An 8,027-nucleotide genomic window follows, 5' to 3' on the forward strand; every position below is an offset into this window, starting at 1 on the left:
AATTTAAAAAAATTTTCTCAAGCTATATTTGTTTCATAATTCCCTGTGATCTAGTGCTGACAATATTGTCTGTTACTGAGTATTTTAGCCAAGATATTCAGTATTCAGATGAACTGAAATAAAAGTGTCTCCCATCCTGAAACCATTTTACCACATCTATCTCAACATGGCCATGGTAACTCTCATTCCTCTTTCCTGAAAATGTATTAAAGATGTATTCATGTATGACCATTTTTCACTGTGATTCAATTTGGTTGATGGGACCATGTGGCATGAGCATGATCTCAGTAGTAGACTTATTTTGGGATGGCAAAATATGGGTATGACTGGAGCCTATGGGAACAGGCTCCAGTTCTATTGAGACAACTGAGAAACAGCAGAAACCAAGAAGTTGAGCCTGGGACATGTTTGCCAGTTTGGGTAATCTAAATGTCAAGGTCAAATTACTGAGAGATAAAGTGTTGTCCAAATGAGGCAATATTTTTATTGTAAGCCCAGATTAATAACCAGAATTCAGGAGGCCTGACCAGTCCTCCTATCAAGCAGTCCTCACATTCAGATTGTGAGTGGACCTGCTTTTGCATTACCGTGAGTCTTAGGAAGGCAGAAGGGCACTGGTGACATCCTGATATGAACCCAAAATTGAGAGCAGATGCCCAACAGGCCAAGTGGGATAGAATCCCCTAAGGAATGAATGGAGAAGCAGCAGAAAGGAGAACAAGAAGGAAGGATGACATTGCAAATGGCTGAAACAACTAAGAACCTCAAAAATGCACCTTATCTTTTCACATAGAGTCCACCAACCAAGTGCTGACCTTTGCCTGAGAGCATGGCAATACCTGAGGGCATGTCTATTTGCATGGGTACATGCGGCATTTCAATGTGGATATGACATTTGGGTGGGTGTGTTTACCATCTGCAGTAGAACGTGAGGTTCCTACTGAGAATCTGATAGTATAGGACCACTATTTGTTCAGAGAACACAACAGTGCCCTCCTCCTACCCTACACTGCCACTCTGCCTTCTCTCAGAGCTTTCCATAAAGGAGACATATACACAGGATGCAGAACATCATTCACCTGGCCAGTTCTCAGTACTCCTCAGTGTAGAGCCTTCTGGTTGAGTTGGGTTGATGCACAGGCATGGGCTCAAGAATGAAGCAGGATCCATTTGACTCTAATTCTGCATCTTACCACCAGCTGACTCCTAACGTGCAAGAATGGCAGGACCCCAAATCCCCAGTGAGTAGAACAAGAGAGAGTAATGTGGCAATTCCCAGCCTTCACAGGTAGGCACTGGCTCAGCTTCCTGCTTAGTATCATGAGAGAGAAGAGCATGGACATGTCCCACATGCATGGGTGGCACCTCACAGTGCACAGTGGTACTGCTCACAGTGCTCAGGAATCTGGCCCATCACCCCAGTCTTTCTTCTAGGGGAGGAGTGAGGAAAGGGTTTAGGAGAAGAGGGCTTTCCCTGGAGTGAGGGGTAGTGGGAAGAGAAGCCTGTCCCCACCCCCAGAGATCTAGAACCATGGTTAGAAACCGATTTGATCATAGAAAAAGTAAGTCATGTGTAAAAATTGATTTTGCTGTTAAAATCTCAAATATACCAATTATTGAAACTGTTAAAAATGTGAGCCTGTTGAGAAAAACAAATGCGAATTCACAAAAGTGAATTTTCATTAGATAATAAAGAAGCAATTAAATTTAACATATAAATGCTGAAGATTTAAAAAATTTATGTAGGGAGTAGGGGGGAGCGGGGAGGTAGTTGGGGTAAAGGGGGTCAAATGTGTGGTGATAGAAAGAAATCTAACTATGAGAGGTGAGCACACAGTGTAAATATATATTTGCCTTATTGTTAAATTGTCCAGCTGAAACTTATTTGATTTCATTAACCAATGTCACCATAACAAAATTAATTAATTAATTTAAAAAATGTAAATCACAGTATAAATTGACCTCATGGTTTGGTTGACAACATACAGCTATATTTATAAAATATAACCAAGTTAGGTTATGTAAATTAAAAAATAAAAGATAGCTACTTCATAAATTTATTAAAACATCTTAATCGTTTTAAAAAGGCAAGAATTTCAAGAAAATATGAAGGCAGATACAATAAATTATATCAAATTGCAACACTTAGAATCAGGTATTTCTAACATTGGTTCAAAATTATTATATACAAACATCTTTCTTTTCTCTTATGAAATAAATCAATAGGCTAGAAGGTGGTAAAGAAGAAAGGGTCATAACTTTACAAAAATTATTTTACAACAATGAACTTATACCATATATGCTATTCAAATAAAAAAAGTATTGGATTTCATTTTATTAGACTATGATAAAATAAAGGGAAAGAAAAGAAGTAAAAAGTGAATCTTTCGTTAATGCTTTCTTTAACTGAAAAGATATTAGTTCCTGGAAAATTCTCCCAAAGTTAAGGAAAAATAATTTCAAAAACAATACAGATTTGAAACCACTATTATTTTTAATGGCACATTTAAATTTTGCCAGAGTCAGGAAATTTCCTGTTTTGGGAGATCAAATTTTAGCAGAATAGCCCCATTATACTTTCCGGTATATACTCCTCAATCTCCCAGTTTTTCTTCATGTACACTTACTCATATGAAAAAGCATAGAAATCATGAGTGTGCTGCTCTATGAAAATTTCACAAAGTGAACATACCTATAGAATCCTCACTTAGGTCGAGTAATAGTATATTACATAGCTCCCTACAGGGCCCTCTTGTGACACTTTGCAGTCATTTTGATTCCTCTTCTACAAAAGTAACCACAGTTCTCACTTCCAGCAGCATGGTCTGGTTTTGTCTGATTTAAAATTTATATAAATGGAAGCATATGGTGTAGAGTCTTTTGTGTTTAGCTTCTTTTACTTGTCATCATTTTCCTGTGTTTTACCATGCTCTTGGATCTGGTAGTTATTTAATCATTGTATTGCTACATTGCATTTTATCATATGAATACAACATAATTTATTGTCTGCATTGTGAACATTTGAATAGTTTTTCATCTGGAATAATATGCCTTGTGCTATGTGAACAATCTTGTACATATTTTTGGTGATCATTATACTCATTTATGTGTATTTCCCTAAGTATGTACCCTAGATGTGGAACTGCTAGGTCATAGGACTTTACATATGTTTAGCTTTATTATCCGCTACCAAAGAGATTTCCAAAACAGTCACATCAATTTACAGTCTCATCAGCTGTGTATTACAGTTCATGTTTCCTCACATTCTCATCAGAATTTGACATTGTTTTTTTTCTTTTGAGCCATTCAATTTGGCCCATAGGATGTGCTATAAGTATGTCATTATAGGTTTAATTTCTTGATGCATAATGATATCAAGTACCTTGCCATATAATTTTTGATCATTTGGAATTTTGTTTTGTGAAGTACCCATTCCATACTTTGCCTTTTTTTAAAATTGTTTTGTCTGTCTTGTTTTTATTGATTTTCAGTGTTCTTTACACTTCCTAAGTAAAATAATATTTTTGCAAACATGTATTGCAAATATATATACATTTTTTTGGTTTGCCTTTTCATCCTCTGAATAGTATCTTTTAATAAATGAAAGTTTATGTTAATAGAAAAACTAAAATTATTATCAATTTTAATGTTTTATAACCTACATATACACATATACATAAACTTTAAAAAAATCCTTTGGGCTGTCTGGACTCTGCTTTAAGATCTTTGTCATTATGTTACAAATAAAACATTATTTCATTCCTCAAAGTGGAAGTATTTCAAACAACACTATCTGATAACAAATTATTAACAAAATAAAACTACAAATTATTAACAAAATAAGAAAGCACACATGGCCCTCTACCTCAAATTTTTTAAGTCTATTAAAAAATTCTGTGGTAAAATGGAAAATACAAACAAAAATTATAGGATTTCTAAACAAATGATAAAAGTATATCTATGGCATACATTTAAAACAGTAATCAACAAAGGAAATTTTCATAATCTTAGACATTTTCATCGATTAAAATAGATGAAAAAATTCATTAAATATCCACCACAAAAACCTAGAGCAGCAAAATAAACCAAAAGAAAGCACAAAGAAGAAAATAGTAAAGATAAAAGGAGTAAAAGGAGAAAGAAATGAGTTAGAAGAGATAAATGTGAGATCTAGTTAATAAAATTGAAATTATAGACTTTGGAAAAAACAAAATAGACAATAGACTAACAAAATTAATAAAAGCATAGACATTATAAATATACAATCTCAAACGTAACAAGAAATAATAACCATTGAAACAGCAGTACTTTAAAAAAATAATAAAATAATTTTTTGTTGTTCTATGCAAATGAAATTGAACCTTAGGCAAAATGTATATTATTTTAGGAAAATAATGTTTATCAAAGTTGACCCCAGTAGAGATAGAAAAATTAAAATAGACCAATTTTAATACAAAAAATATATATAAAGTTATAGCTATCCCACTAAAAACATCAGGCCTAGATGTTTTCAAAGTGGACATCTAAAATTCAAAGTCCAGATAGTCCAGTGCTCCCTTAAGTGTTCCAGAGCATTGAAAATAAAGGGAAAATTTTTAACTGTTTTTCTGAAGCAACTAAAACATTGATACTTAAATTTGATAAGATAGTACCAAAAATAATAGTACAGACCGAAAACATCTATGAATATTGTATGTTACACATATACACAATCTTCATGGTAAATCCATCGTCTTTCTTAATGGTGAAACTCCAAATGCATTTCACATTAAAACATTAAGAGATCAGGACAAAGGCAAGGGAGCACACTGTCTCCACCAATATTTGTCACTGTCTTGGATTAAACAATTCAATTAGAGAAATCAATTAGAGACATAAGAACTCAGAGTTCTATTTGCAGATGATATGTTCTTACACTCAAACAAAAAACAATTCAATACAGTAAACAGGATAGTGAATACCATATAGATCTTAATAGCTTTTATATAAACAAACACAAATTAGAGATAGTAATGATATAGAACGAATCTTTTTAAAATAGAAAAAATGATAATATGTAGTAATATATTTTAAATCTATTGAAAAATATTTAATGCTTATAAAAGACACAAAGTAAACTTGAACAAATGGAAAGATTTCATTTGTTTTTGGATAGGATTATTCAACATCATGAAATGAGAAGTTTTCCTTAAATTAATTCATAAATTTCACTGTCTCAATAAAAAAGTGTCAATCAGCATTTTGGAGCCAGAAATTTTGATAGTAAATTTCACATTGGAAGACAAACAAATAAGAAAACAATAAAAAAGCAAAAGCTACAGAGAGATTGGCCCTTTAAGACCTTAAAACACAGTATAAAGCCACTATTATTAAAATTGATACATAAATAGACAAACCAGTGGAATAGAAGAAAAAATCCAGAAATTTCCAATTTCATTAGTATGTGATGAAGTTGGCATTTCAAATGACTTGACTAATAGATCAACTGTTTAATAAATTGTACTGTGAAGACTGATTTTGCCATTTAGAAAAAGAAAATTAGATTCATACTTAAAGATTACACCAGAACAAATTCCAAATGGAAGAGGGGTCTACATGTAAAAAATGAAATCATATAAATAACAGAAGAACATGAGTAAATTCCTCTTTAACCTTTAATAAGGCTTTCCAACTAAGACTAAAAATCCAGAAGTCCATAAAAAATTGATTCAGTTGAATTCATAAGTACATGCTCTATAGATTAGATGATATTATATCAGTATTAGTTGTCTGATTTTGATAATTGAACTGTGATTACAGAAGAGAATTTTCTAGTTTTTAAAGAAATACACAATAAAGTATTTAGAGATAGAAAGACATCATGCCTACAACTCTCAAAGGCTTCAGAATCTTTCACCAGGGACCAGCTAAGATAGATTGTAGTTCACATCACCACTGTGAAGAAGGTGGCCCAAGTCCTCATGGAGAAGCACTACGTGCACCTGGCCAACAAATTCCACACCAACAAGCTAATCGCCATTATCCCCAGCACGCAGCTCCACAACAAGGCAGAGGGCTATATCACACACATAATGTAGCAGATTCACAGAGTCCCATGAAAGGTATCTCCCTCAAGCTGCAGGAAAAGGAGAAAAAGGAGAGATAATTATGTTCCTGTGATCTCAGCCCTGGATCAGGAGATTACTGAAGTTAATCTTGATACTAAGAAAATGCTGAAGCTCTTGAACTTTGGCAGTCTGTCAAACTTCAGGTCACTCAGCCTACAGTTGGGATGAATTTCAAAACACCACTTGAAGCCATTAGAATCTTTCTGCTGTTCTGTAATATTTTCAATAAACCATGGACAACCTTTAAAAAATGGCTTCAGAAAAAAGATATGGATAGATATATAGAGAGTTAGAGAGATAGAGACATAGAAAATGATGTAATATTAATATTTGGGGAACCTGGAAGACATGTATATAGGAATTCTTTGTGGTGTTCTTATAACTTTTCTAATGTTAAATTATGTTAAACATTTCAAAATAAATGAATAAATGGAATAGAAAAAATTTTAATTTAATAAGTCAAGGAGATTATCTTCTGTTTTCCTCTAAAACCTTTATTATTTTATATTTCATGTTTAGATCTGAAATACTTCTGGAATTGATTGTTTTGTTCCTTATGTAGAAGGAATAAAGATTTGCTTTTTTCCATAGCAATATCGAATAGACAAAGCACAATTAGAAAGCCCATCTTTCCCCCACTGCAATGTAATGAAACCTTGTCATAAGTGAAATGATCATGTATGTGTATATGCATTTCTGGATTCTCAGGCCTGAAGCATACAGAGGCTGGCAGGTGTAGGTGTTCTTTATAGTCAGAAAAGGAAAAATTTTATTTTACTTTAAAAGCATGTTATAGTTGCAAAAAGCTGTACATATTTAATGAATAAAAATTGATTAAAATATTTTTCTAAGAGAAAGAAAAGTACAAGGAAGAAAAGAGAATGCAAAGCCACAATCTAGAACATGTCAAACTATATTGGAGTTAAGAGGAAGAGGAGCTAAAAAATGAGTCAACAAATAGGATCCGTGCAATATGAAAGAAAACCAGAGGATGGTGGTTTCACGAAATCCTGAAGATTTTGAGGAAGAAGTAGGCAGCATGTTCAATGTTACGAAGGTATTCTGATTGGATAAAGAGAGTTCCCCTTCATTCTTAGTTTGCTAAAAGGTTTTACCATAAGTAGATGTTTATTTTCATTTTTAATTTTTCCAGCTTTATTGGTAAATAATTGACATATAACATTATATAGTTTAAGGTGTACAACATGATGATTTAATACATTTATGTATTGCAAAAATATTATCAAAATAATGTTACTTGACACCTGTATCACGTCACATAATTGCAAATTTTCGTGTGCTGAGAATAGTTAAGAACTAATATTTTGTTTGTTTGTTTTAGCAACTTTGTAGTATAAATAACTGTATTATCAACTATAGTCACCATGCTGTATATTAGAGCCCCAAAACGTTTTTCATCATATAATTGGAAGTCTGTGCCCTTTGACCAACATCTCCCCCATTTCCCCCACCATCCAGCCCTTGGTAAGCACCATTCTGCTTTCTGTTTCTGTGAGTTTGGCTTCGTTTTAGATCCCACATATAATTGAAATCATACAGTATTTGTCTTTCTCTGTCTGACTTATTTCTCTTAGCATAATGCCCTTTAGGTCCATCCATGTTGTCACAAATGGCAGGATTTCCTTAATTTTATGACTGAATAATACACACACACACACATACACACACACACACACACACACACACACATCACAATTTTTAAATTAATTTATTTGTTGATAGACACTTAGGTTGTTTCCAGTCTTGGTTATTGTGCATAATGCCGAAATAAACATGAGGGTGCAGATATCTCTTTGAGATAGTGACTTCATTTCTTTTGGATGTATCTCAGAAATGAAATTGCTGGGTCAAATGGTAGTTCTATTTTTAATTTTTTTGAGGAACCACCATACTGTTTTC

The 8,027-nt window shown here is 33.0% G+C and overlaps 1 pseudogene; it reads left to right on the forward strand.

Annotated features, from left to right (window-relative positions):
- The first annotated feature begins 1,142 nt into the window (after positions 1-1,142).
- LOC120592242 (40S ribosomal protein S17-like) lies at positions 1,143-6,320 on the forward strand (annotated as a pseudogene).
- Positions 6,321-8,027: the final 1,707 nt, after the last annotated feature.

This window comes from Pteropus medius, unplaced genomic scaffold, assembly GCF_902729225.1.
Source record: "Pteropus medius unplaced genomic scaffold, Ma_sr-lr_union100, whole genome shotgun sequence".
Classification (NCBI taxonomy): Eukaryota; Metazoa; Chordata; class Mammalia; order Chiroptera; family Pteropodidae; genus Pteropus; species Pteropus medius.